This window comes from Miscanthus floridulus, chromosome 4 (genome assembly GCF_019320115.1).
Source record: "Miscanthus floridulus cultivar M001 chromosome 4, ASM1932011v1, whole genome shotgun sequence".
NCBI classification, from domain to species: Eukaryota; Viridiplantae; Streptophyta; class Magnoliopsida; order Poales; family Poaceae; genus Miscanthus; species Miscanthus floridulus.
The window spans coordinates 106,964,422-106,977,793 of NC_089583.1; the positions used below are offsets into that span (position 1 = coordinate 106,964,422).

Below are 13,372 nucleotides of genomic sequence, written 5' to 3' on the forward strand. Positions count from 1 at the left end.
GATCGATCAGTTGCAAAGCGCAAGGCTGTTATTCCTGCTAAGATAGGCCCAACCAATCATTACGTTGCAGGAGGACCACGATTTGGGAATGAATCGCTCGCTCCAGTCCAGCCTAGGGTCTCAATCTCATTCGGACTTCATCGGGCTGCACTCAGAGCAAGTAGAGTAATGGGCCGTAAGTAGGCTGAATATTGAGGTAGAGAAGAGAGGGAAAGAGAGAAAGGATAAGCGAGCTGTGAGCGACAGGTGAATCATGTATTAATTATGAAGATATAACTACTGAGTCAGCTAAGAAGTAGGCCATAAGAATTCGATACAGCCAGAGCCTTGCTCTTAGTTTCAGTTGCAAGGAACATTCTGGTAGCGGAATCGTCTAGCTACCTCTGACTGACGACGTATCAGTATCACCTATGGCTATCGATTTTATTAGTTTATCCTGTTTGCCTTGGGCCTTAATTAACCTGAAATGGACTAGTAAACTAACATGATAATCTGGTAGATTATTGCACGGAAAAAGATTGAACGAGAACAACAATAGAAGGGAACCATAGATAAGGCACACAGCCAACGGAGCGAGAGCTGCACCAGACAATGTGGAAACAGAACAGCCGGATCCAGCTACAGCCTTGTGTCTCACTATTATTTTCATGGATCAGTTGCATTCAAATCTTTTTTTAAGTTCCAAGAGAAGAAAATTGGACTCCGGTAACAGCTCAGAGTAGAAGTAAACCTGTTTTTCCCATCCATTTCTCTTAGAACCAAGATATTGCGTGACGGGTGGTGTGATTCGGTAGCCACACCACCCGTCTTCCTCCTCGCCGGCACTGCCCCCGCCTCTTCCTTCCGCTACACGGGCACCCCTCCTCCGCTACCCTTCTACCTCGCGCATCCACCACTAGTGTGTAGGTTTGGACGTCCCACCGCTTCATCGCGGAGCTCCGAACGAGACTCTACCGCTCGCGACGACCTACTTCTTCCCTTGCCCCAACCTGACTCGCCCGCCTCCTCCGCCCCCTGCTCCAGCGGCTGTCACCACCGCCACCGCCTCCGCCTCGCCGCCGTCTCTCTCCCGCCTAGCCTGCCTCCCTCCCTCGACCTCCTTTCTAAGCCTGCTGGAGATAGAGAAGAAGAGAGGGGCTGACTCCCGTGTTGTGCGCGTGTCGTCGGGTAGCGCAGTTGTGTGACCAAACACATAATTGAATTTGCGTTTCTCTTAATAAAAACGCGCCGTAACCACCAAAAAAAATTCACATCCTTTATTTGTGTGTAATGGGCCGATTCCACGAGTAGACAGGAATGTCTCAGCTATCGAAAGCTACAAATACAGTTATACGGTATCTTTACAAATACAGTTATATGGCGCCGATGTCTCACCATCCTCCCAGCCAGAGCGCCGCCACAGAACCTGGAGCAACTACCGCCAGGACCGCGACGTAGGCGGACGCGATGATAATGAGCACGGCCACGAGCAGGACGAAGAGCAGGTAGGGCCTCTTGCTCCAACGCCCCATTATCCCGAGCGCGAACGGGTACAGCAGCAGCAGGACCCACACGTTGAACAGCAGCCCGCTCGCCGCGCCGGCGAACTGCGCCAACGACCACCCGAAGGCGACCGCCCTGCCAACCGCCACGCCGATGGCAGCAACGTTCACGGCGATCACCACCACGGTCGGCATCAGCAGCGGCCGCCCACTGCACTTGGTACAACTCCGCGAACCTCTCCCTCGCGGCGGCGCCGCCGCTCGCGGACACCGGCTTTGACGTCAGCTTGAACGGCAAGACCTTGAGGCCGACGAGCCTGAGCAGGCTGTGCAGCACCGCCGCCGGGTACACGCCCGTCGCGCCGATCATGTAGAACTGCTCGTTGCGGCACCAGTCCAGCAGCGTGAGCCCCGCCCACTTGATCTCCACCATGCCGCTCACCTCCATCATGGCGATGCCGACGAACAGGTAGAGCGCGTAGGTCTGGAACGGTTTTTGTATGTAGAACTCGCCGTGGCCGGAGAACCACATCAACGGGAGGAGGTCGTAGACGAAGATGAAGGCCGCCGAGATCGGGTAGGCGGTCATGTTGGCGTAGGCGACGCGCTGCATCGGGTAGAGCCGCCGGCCGGCTAGGAGCGGGCTGTTGCGGGAGAAGAACATGTCCAGGGAGCCCCCCGACCAGCGCAGGATCTGGTGGAGGCGCTCCGTGAGGTTGATCGGCGCCGTGCCGCGGAACGCGTCAGGCTCCATGGCGCAGTACATGGACCGCCACCCCTTCCGGTGCAGCCGGAAGCCGGTCACCACGTCCTCCGTCGCGATGTTGTACACCCACCCGACGCCGTTGCCCCACTCCGTCCCGTCCTCGTACGCGCAGGTCGCTACGTCGGCCAGCTCCGCCACGAGCCGCTCCTCGTCGAGCGACGCCGGCGGCGTGAGGGTCCGTTCCTGGTGCGCGGCCAGTGTCACAGAGTTGATGAACGGCATGGAGTTGCCGAACTGCCTGCGGGCGCTGTCCACGAGCTTGGAGGCGCCGTCGGGCTGCCACCGGGGTGGGTCCGCGCCGTAGAGCGCGACGCGCCGGAACATGCAGCCGGTGCCGACGTAGGAAGGCCCCTTCGAAGAAGACGCGGTTGTGGTTGCAGTACCGGTCCGTGGGGTCGACGTCGTCGAAGCGCTGCGGGAACTGCACGAAGGCGGTGTCGTCGCCGTGGCGGCGGTCGAGCTTGAAGCACAAGGCGGCGCGGAACGCACCCGAGTTGTTGATGTAGTGGTCGCAGTCGAAGTTGATGATGAAGGGCGCGTTGGAGAGCAGCGCCGAGACGCGCAGCTGCACGTTCATGGCGCCGGCCTTCTTCTGGTGGTCGTACCCCGGGCGCTTTTCCCGCGCGATGTACACTAGCATCGGGAGGCGCACGTCGACGGCGCTAAAGTCGAGGTGGCTAAATGAGCTCGCCGGCGTGCCATGCTGAGGCTCGTCGCCGGGATGGTTCAAAATAACCTGTGTCAGAGCAGCACATACAATTCGTTACTACTAATATTTCCCAAGTACTCAAATCCAATATGGCAGTTTGATCCTCATTCTCATCTGCAAACTACCATGTGCTACCTGAACAATGGCGGCGTGCTGTCCTTTCTTGTGGTTTTCAGCCGGCTCAATCCAAGTGCCAGGCCAATGCGTCCCATCGGCCATGTACGTCGCTTGGGCACCACCTCGTTTCGCGTCGTCACGGTGGTTCGCCTCCGCCGGCCTCTGGGGAATGACGGTGAACAGCGCATGCACCCGAGCCTTGAACTCCTCGTACTCCTGGCGAATGCGCCGACGGTCGCCGACGAACTCGCCCGGCGCGTCCCCAGCGTAGGGCGCGTCCGCCTTCGCCGCGAAGTAGCTCTCGGGTGCCCTCGGCTCGACGCGGTGCTTCCGGCAGAACGGCGTCCAGAGCGCGGCGAACCTCGCGGTCTCGAGCAGCGCCTCGTAGTGGACGAGCGACCCGCCGTCGTCGGAGAAGTACGTCGCGTGCCTGTCCACTGGGTAGTCCGTGGCGAGGATGGACAGGACGGAGTTCATGGTGCACAGCACGGGCTCGTCCACGGGGTCCACGGTGTTGATGAACACGTCGACGCCCGGGAGCTGGCTGGAGCTGCCACCGCCGCTGGGAGTGGGAGGATCAAAGTGTTGGTTGAGGAGCGCGAGGTTGGGGACGCGCCGGATGGGGTTGAGCTTGGAGGCCTGGTTCAGCAGCCAGCTGACGGCGAACCAGAAGTCGCCGACCACCGTGACCCACCAGAGGACCATGCTGTCCGAGTCCCGGTGCCTCAAACGCCAGATGAAAAACTGGACGACGACAACCAATCTGGCCAAGGCCAGCAACCTGTTTAACGGGAATGGGAAAAAATAAAGAATATTAGAAGATGAAAGTGTATTTAAATTTTTGTTGTTTTTGGTCAATTTCTAAGGGTCAGATAAAACTGAACAACTCTCGTTGATTAAAGTACCGAGATATAGTGGCAAAACCTCCTATACTTTTTTTTAGATGAAAATCTCCTATACTCTTTGGTAGGGGTGAAAGTGGTGCGGATGGTTCTCCGCTCCGCTCCGATCTAAATCTGAATTTTAAGGATACAGAGAAAAAAATTAATATCCATGAGGATATATGGATCACCCGAACTGATTGTGTGCGGATGCGAAGTAAGATATGGAATCACCAAAATCCGGAGGACATGGATCATCCACAAATTCTATATGGATTATCCTATGTTTAGAATAGGATATTTAATAATTTCTCTAACTAGACTAAAACCTAGGGGAATTCTGGATGTAACAAAAGTTTGTTGGTTGAGAACTCTTGGTTTGTGATGTCGTTGTTTGCCATTATAAATTTTGAATTAAGATCTTACTTGCTGTTATTACTATTGGCGAATACTTATCATCTGTGAGCGAAGATAACTTGTTAAGTGTTATAATTGTGTTGGTGTGATAGCCACAACATGGAAATGCAATATATGATTTTGTCTACTACTTGTTACTGACTCTTTACAAATTATTTCTAGAAGTATAAAATTCATATCTGATCCGTTTTCTGTACTAGTTCTGACATCCGAAAAAAAATCCATTTTTTCATTGGCATTCGAGTATTATCTGCTCCTATCCGAATCCGACAAAGAAAAATAGATTATGAATGAGAAAGGCATTATCCGCTCCGCCAACTAATTTTCATCCCTACTTTTAGGCTTTAGCAAAACAGGTATGACTCTCAACGCTAGTTTTTAAAGCCGGTTGTGGCGCAGATTTTGAACTTGGAAGTCCTGTGGAAATCGATCCGGCTAAGCTTGGTCCAGAACAATAAAAATCATTTTTATTTTACATACACTACAGAATGGTGGACGCCTCAACTCAAATTGGGCCAGATTTCGCAGGCCCAACAAAGTTACCCCGCGAGTCCGAGACTGATTTTTCAGGTCCGAAAGAAATGGGGCCTTTTTGTCGGCGTGGTCCACAAAATGCTTAAACTCACGGTACTAGTGAACCAACGTTCCCTAAAAAATCAACGTTGACCAGGAGTCCTTCGGGATAAATATACGACCTGAAAGTGTGCGAGATAAAGTATTTATTTAAGCCAGGTTCAAAGATTAAGCATTTTAGATAATTTATATCTTAAATGGAATCGTTAAACACAACTGCCCAACAATAATATAATATGTATTTTTATTGGAGGCAGATACTCATTTAGAGCCTACTTGGTTGGCTTCCAATTTTTGTCCAACAAAAATTATGGCAAGCCAAAAATATTAATGATCAATTGGTTCATTCCCAAAGAATTAACACATTAGTTTTGGCCAGTTTCTAGGAACTTCTTAAATTGCATAAGAGAGAGAAAAATGCTTTCTACCGTTATGACATTTTTCTACCGTTGGTAGAACACCTCCGAGAGACTCTCCATATCCTTCCTAAATGATAGGAATAGATATTTTGGTGAAAAACTACACTCCAACAACTTTTCTAAATGGTCATCCAAATATAGCCATCTTCTTTTCTAGATTTTTCGCTAGCCAAAAATAGAAGACGAGAATGGCTCTCTAGAGTACGCATGTGATATAGAAAAATTGTTGGAGAGTGCAAAGATATAGAAGCGATTTTTATACAAATGTCTCTTCAAATAATGATTTAGAGAGTGGGATTTAGAAAGGCTGTTGGAGATACTCTTATGGCACTCAACCAACGGTAATGCTCGGACACAGATGCCCGTCCGTCTAAGCGCGGCTCCCAAGGCCTACGCAGCTGACCGGCCCTCCATCTCTCTAAAAAATCCCCACTCCGCCTCACAATGCACATGCCCGAGTCAAAAAAAGGCATTCCCAAGTCCCAAGCAACGACTCCGCCACCGCCACATAACTTAAATTGGCGTCGACTGGGCTGATCTCCGCCTACTGTTGCTAGCCTCTCTTCTCCGTTCGGCTCCGGTGACCGACATGCCTCGTCCACCACCAGCAGGCAGTAACGACTCCCGAGGCTGCCGCTGCACTTGCATCTCACGCTAGCCGGGCTGATTCCACCCTGCCGCGCCCCCATCCCTAGTGAGCGGATGATGCTGGATGACTACAACCAAGCGAGCAGCTGCACTAGAGTAACAACAGCCTGAGAAACGACGGGCTAGCTAATGGGTGCTAGCCTGGGCCGCGAGCGGGCGCAGGAGAATCGCCGGAGGAGCGACGGGCCACGCCGACGCGCTCGAGCGCGCGCGAGCAACATCCCCTTGACTCGAGCTTGCTGGCTACCGCGGTTTCTCACTAGGTAGGTTGTGGCGTAGGGAACGTCGTGTTGAAGTGTTTCAGGAGTTTTAAACTTATGTTTCAAGTGTTTTGTATAGATGTTGCAAAATGTAGATATGTGATGTTTTAATGACAATATACGCATGTTGTCAGCCTATGTTTCAAGTATTTCATGTGTTTTAGACGTATGTTTCAAGTGTTTTATCTAGATGTTGCGTATGTTGCTATGGTTATACACATATGTCTCAAGTGTTTTAGATGTTTCAGACTTATATTGCAAGTGTTTTATTTGAATATTGCAAAAGTTGATCTGGATGTTGCATATGTTGCTATGGATATACATGCATGTTTCATCTGTTTCAGACGTATGTTGCAAGTGTTTTATTTGAATGTTGCAAAAAGTAAATCTCGAGGGAGCACATGTTGCAATGGCGTTGGCGGCTAGCGGACAGTGGTCAGTCACAGCCGCCTGCTGCTGCTAGGGCACCGCCGTGGGTCACCGTGCCGCCTGCTGCTGGTGGTGCTGCCGCTGCGTGCATGCAGACACGTGGCTACGCCACCTGCTAGTGTTACTGCGTGCATGTGGGCGCGTGAAACGAAGCCGGCTTGGGTGGTCCCCGTGCATGCTGGGCTAGCGAGCCGTTGGCGGAGTGCCTTTTTCCTGCAAGCGCACGTGACGGAGGAGGCGTGGGAGTTGTGTTCGCGCGCGTGACGGAGGAGGCTCGGGAGCTGCGTATGGACGTGCCTTTTTGTCCGGATGTCCGGGCGCGAGCCCTTCCGCTCAACCAATTACACACTTATGTTTTTTGCTTTAACTTTGGTAGATCTTGATTTTGGCAAGTCTAAATTTTAGCTTACTATGCTTTTGGTTGGTTAAGAATTGAAAGTCAACCAAACAATAACATCAATGCAGTTTTATTATTATACAGATGCAGATGTCCCACGCGTATGCACTTTGGGCCTTGTTTAGATCACCTCCAAATTCCAAGTTTTTTCACTCTCTCTCCATTACATCAATTTTTGGACGCATGCATGGAGCATTAAATGTAGGTAAAAAAATAACTAATTGCACAGTTTGGTTGTAAATCACGAGACGAATCTTTTGAGCCTAGTTAGTCCATGATCGGATAAAGTTTGTCAAATACAAACGAAATGTGCTACAGTGTCCAGATTGCAAAAATTTACAATCTAAACAAGGCCTTGGCTTACCATGATTTTGGCAAAGTCTAAGTTTTAGCTTACCATGATTTGCTCCACACGTACGCACTTTGTCGATGTCCCACATGCGCTAATGCTTTATTATTAGATAATACAGATACAGATGCTATAATATTAGTCGTGCTGTTTTGTAAGGCCTTTGGATCACTGCGGGCACTGCCGTCCAATGTTTTTGATACATCTGGCTACGGATTAGTCCACAATACCACCCATGCAGCTTTGTGCATGCTATGGATGTAAGTTGGCACCACCAATAGTTAGTTCTGATCGAATCACTAGTACTTCAGTTCATGCATTTAGTGAGGTCAGAAATAGATGTCGTTTATTCCGACCGGAGGCTGGCATGTATACTAGGTGCAGGCAAAAGCTACACGTCGAACGTCGTCTAGTTACGACAGGAGGTAGGCATCTTAACCACATGCAGGGACCAATCCACATTCCACAACAGCTCTAGCGACATGGTAAAATGCACGTTGCCTTTGAAATTAACCAGAACATCGATATTGCAAGTGTGAATGAATCTGACGAAGCTCCTGACAGCTTTATTACCAAATAAACTACCCATAATATTAGGCCCATAACGTACCTATAAGTTAGCAGGAGGATGCCTTTAACCTTGAACGTCCGGTACAGCAGCGGCCGGCGGCAGCCCTTGCCGCCGTGTTCCTCATCCGCCACCACCTCCTCGTCGTCGTCGACGGGCACCCAGTACTTCTTCTTGTCCTTGCTGCTGGCGCCGGCCCGCCCCGTGCCGGCGCCGTTGGCCAGCAGCGGGTCGGCGAGACCGCCATTTCCAGCTGCCGGCGAGAGCATGCCTTCCATGACCTGGTGGAGTACTGCTGCTGCTACCAGCGCGCTAGCTAAGCTACCTAAGTCCCAACCCTGAGCTCTACCTCGCAGTAGCTGGAGCTGCGTGGAGGAGCTAGCGCTTCGAGCAAGTAGTACGAGGCACTCACTCATTTTAGAGCTAGTATAATAGCAGGCTGTAAGCCGACTAAATGCTGAGGTGGAGGAGAGAGGGGAGGAGAGAAAGGAGAAGCGGACTGTAATCTTACAGCCGGTTTGGGCACAAGAACCAAGAAAGTCTGTGAAAGGGATAAGTGGGTCATGTATTAACTATAAAAAGCTAACTACTGTATGAGTGGGCTGAGAGAAGACTGCAAAAAACCTTACAACCAGTAAGCCGGCTATATTATTAGCCTCGCTCTTGTACGCGGAGCCGCAGAGGGAAACACGTGACTTGCCGTGGGTTTGGCGCCGAGTTTGCAGTTGATTCCGACGAATCCTGGTCCTGGGCGCGTGTTACACGGCAAGTCGTCCCTAGGGATCTAGTAGCTCGCTCAGAGGATTCCGATTCGGATTCCCTTGGTGCGGGGGTGGTCCTTCGGTTGTTCCGAGACCGGGTAGCGCTAGTGCTAGACTGCCAGCTCTGCTGCCAAATGATCCCAACCTTGGCAGCGATCTCGTTTCTGTTGGCTGCTCCTGCGACGTAGGGCGTTACATACATTACATTACATGGAATCTGTATTGCCTGCAACATGTGAAAGTACTACTAACTCTGTATTCTTGATTAACATGTTTAAATTAAATTTGACCAAATTTTAATATTGTTGGCACCAAATAAATATAGTATAAAAATTTATCTCACGATAGACGTAATGATAATTATTTGATATTATAAATATTGATATTTTTATTTATAGTTAGTCAAACTCAATATACTTTAACTTGGCACATGTATCTTGATTTTGACTAACCATAAATAAAAAAAAACATTCAACTACCAAATAAGTCGAGAATAATTAAACATCTTTTTGTTAACTAGGAGTTCAAAAATTCGGTTACTTTTTGCAAGTTTGCATAAGGTGATGAAGGTAAGGACATGTTTGGATCCATGAAGCTACTCCCTACGTCCCAAAAAGAATGCAATTTTTGAATAATATCTATGTTCAAATATGCCAAGTTTGACCAAATTTATTAAAAAAAATTAATCTTTATCATAGAGTACTCTGTAGTCGTGAAAAATATTTTTATAATATATTTATTTGATATCATAAACAACATCAATATTTTACCTTTATATTTAGTTAAACTTTAGTCACTTTAACCAAGAATGCACCTAGAATTACATTTTTTTATAAAGGTAGCTATAGTTAGCTTCTATAACAATTATCTATATTAGATTTAAACGGGCACAACTAATAAAGTAGCTAATTGTTAGCTGTATATCTAGCTAATAACTATATCTCATTGGCTAGACAAAATCCAGCTAATAGCAGTTAGTGGATCCTAACAAACCCTAAGAAATAAAGAAAGAGTGTAATATAATTAAATAATCGATGATCAACTTGTAGTGGGGTGCCGGATATATACTCCCAGTGTATTATAATTTTTTGACGTAGCATCAGACAGTGTCCTTTGGGGCTAGCTCTGTTCGTTTGGGCTTGTTTCACTTATAAATCGTACTTTTTCAACCAACGAACAATATTTTTTTCTCACATCAAATTAGCCAACGGTACTTTCAGCCATGATTTATCAGCCAAATAAGTCCAAACGAACAGGGCAATAACGTCTTCATCTCTGAAAACTTTAGCATTTTTTTAAACTAAAACTTTAGCATTTCTGGCTATACACACTTTGGTCCCCGAATGGTGTTTTTGGAAGGAGAATCACCGGTTTGCAGATGAGGAACGAACGATGCACAGCACCCGCGTTCTCCACGACATCTACCAGCAGGGACAGACAGGGTTGCTTGGCTGATCAGCGTGCATGCACTAGACAGTGAACGTGCAACGCTGTGTGCCAATGTGTGGTGGAGTACCAAAGCTGGTACGGTTGTTCCATCAGACAACGACGTGTGACGTGAGGCCTGACCGTGGCAGGTGGCACGCACACGTTATTCACACAGGCCGAGACACGAACCATCGTCCTGGTAGATTTTTTTTAAATTTTAAAACTATTTTTAAATCTAATATTATTTATTTATTTTTTTAAATTTAACGTTTTTGATCGTGGCTAATTTTCAGCGTGCGGCGAAACGCCTGTGCCACGTGTAGAGCTGAACACTGACACGCTTTGCTTGCACTACAAAACCAGGGCCCATGACTGATGATGCACCATGCTCCATGCCATGCGCCACTCCAATCCATTTGTTTTTGTGTGATTTTTACCATGCAATTGCTATGAATAGTGACATGAGCCCCTGTGATCATGCCATTGCCATGGCAAGGCAAGCAGAGTGAGAGACAATGTGAGCTTTTAGCTTGGCACATTCAGTCTGTTCTGGACTAATTTAGGTTGGCTGGTACTGATTTGTTATGAGAGAAAAACGCTGTTGATTAACTAATAGGTCCTGACTGAAACTAACAAGCGAACAGACTGATTGACCTCTCCCTCTCTCAAGATCCATCCTGGCCCATTCGTTCATTTTGTTGTTACACTTGCTAGTTGCTTGCTTGCATGGGAGAAGCTATCACTTTGAGCCTTCCTTCCATGTTCTGGGTATTGACTGAAAACAATGGCTAATGGCATCTTATAGTGTACAGTTAGTTTATGTATTATTATTATGGAGATTACTTGAAGTAGGAGGTATGTATGTTGTGCGTGTACTCAAGTACTACTAGCTATGTATGCATCATCTGCAAGGACAGACAAACACTAACAAAGCCTGAATCTACATCTCACCTAAGCCATTTCAATCTTTACAGGATTGGAGATGCCAAATAAAGACTAGTACCAAGTGTTCTTGTGACGGATTTGGTTCTTTTTTTGTTTGTTTTTTCCTGCTACTACTACTACATACTGCTCATTGCAAGTGTATACTCCCTCCGTCCCTAAATAGCTGTTGTTTTCGCTTCTCGAGAAACAACTTTGACTAAATATATATTAAAAATATTAATATTTATGGTACATAATTAGTATCATTGGATAGATATTTAAATCTAGTTTTTTAATAAATTTATTTAGAGATAGAAATGTTACACGTATTTTCTATAAATCGAGTCAAAGTTATCGACACGTAAATCGTGAAGACTAACATTTAGGGAGGAGTACTGCCATACACAAAGTGATATGACATACATACCACTATGTTAGTCTATGAGGGTGTTTGGATCCAGTGACTAAAACTTAGAAGGTATCAAATGAGGGTGTCGTATGGGGTGTTTGGATACTAATAAAAAAATAAATTACATAATCCGTCAGTACTCCACGAGATGAATTTTTAAGCCTAATTACTCCGTCATTAGCACATGTTTACTGTAACAACACGTTGTAAAATCATGGACTACTTAGGCTTAAAAGATTCATCTTGTAAATTAGTCGCAAACTGTACAATTAGTTTCGTAATTAGTCTATATTTAATACTCCATGCATGTGTCAAACATCCGATGGGACAACGACTAAAATTTAGAAGGAGAAACCAAACACCCACTAGTACTGGAGGCAGTAGCACACATCAGCCTGTTCGCTTGGTCGTATTTGGCTTATAAGCCATGCCTTATCAGCCAACGAATAATATTTTTTTCTTACACCAAACTAAATAACAGTACTTTCAGCCATGACTTATCAGTTAAACAAACTCAAACGAACAAGGATGATTGCCCTCACCTGACAATTGACAAAGAAAATGCCCGCAAGAATGCTTGGGCGGCTATGAGGCTCATGATCGAAAAGAAAAGCACAAAATAAATGAGATACTACCATGCATGCTTGCTTGCTATGGATACATGTCAACCTTAGACAAAACTAAAAATTGCCATCAAAGAATGTAGAAAGTGGCATGGTGCTTTTGTTCAATTCCTCTCTCTCTGGCACACACATACTCCGTACTGACGACCAAAGCATGTCAGGCTGTGTTTAGTTCTTAAAAAATTTCTCAAAAGTGCTACAGTAGCTATCACATCGAATCTTACGATATATAGACGAAAAAAAACTAATTACACAGTTTGGTTGGAAATCACGAGACGAACGTTTTGAGCCTAATTAATCTATAATTAAACACTAATTGTCAAATAAAAACAAAAATGTTACAGTAACCAAATTTCCAAATTTCGCAAACTAAACACAGCCTCAGTGTTCCTCGATCGGGGAGCTCTACCTGTCTCCTCTTTTTTATATCACACTTCGCATTTTGGATGTCTGTTTGCCTGCCTCCGTCTATCTCATCTCAACGCCTGCTCTTGACACGCCACTTCCCAGATTGTCACTGTGGCTGACAGGCCGCTGGCACTGTCTGTCCTGCCACTTCTTTTTGAAAATAAACAGCGGCTTGCCGGCCGCACGAAGATCAGTGACGTGACAGATGCTGCCATGTTACCGGTGAGCGCTTCGGTCATCGTCATATCATCTCTCTCGTCGCGCCACTATGCATGGTGCGGTACAGGCGTTTCACCGCGCGAGAAAAATAGATCCGGCCAAAAATATTAGATTTGAAAAAAATTAAACAGTGTTAGATTTAAAAATAGTTTAAAAAAATGTTAAAATTAAAAAAATCTCCTCGTACTGCCCCGCGACCACGAGTCCACGATGCCACTTTTGTACGCGCGCAGGCACAGTGACGACGATGTACGGTCTCCTGTTGGGTTCGTTCAGACGCGCCCGAGTCCGTGCGCCCCAATTTTTTATAATTTGGCTTTTTTAATAAAATTTACATTTGATCTCCTGGAAGACATAAATTTATCTTTGGACCCTGGGGGTCAGTGCAAGGACTCATGGCGCCGAGGTAACAGGTCTCAGCGCCACAGATCTTGACGCCGAGGTACCTGACCGTGCACAGCAGGGCATCCTAGGTGGCGTTGACGTGGCCGGTACCTCGACGTCAGAATACATGGCTCTAAGCTCGGCGCCACAGATCTTGGCGTCGACTTCGGAGCCGTTAGATGATGTGCTGCGACGGAGGTGA

At 47.1% G+C, this 13,372-nt stretch overlaps 1 pseudogene; it reads right to left on the bottom strand.

Annotated features, from left to right (window-relative positions):
- Positions 1-1,370: 1,370 nt before the first annotated feature.
- Positions 1,371-8,283, bottom strand: LOC136549031 (probable mixed-linked glucan synthase 9; annotated as a pseudogene).
- Positions 8,284-13,372: the final 5,089 nt, after the last annotated feature.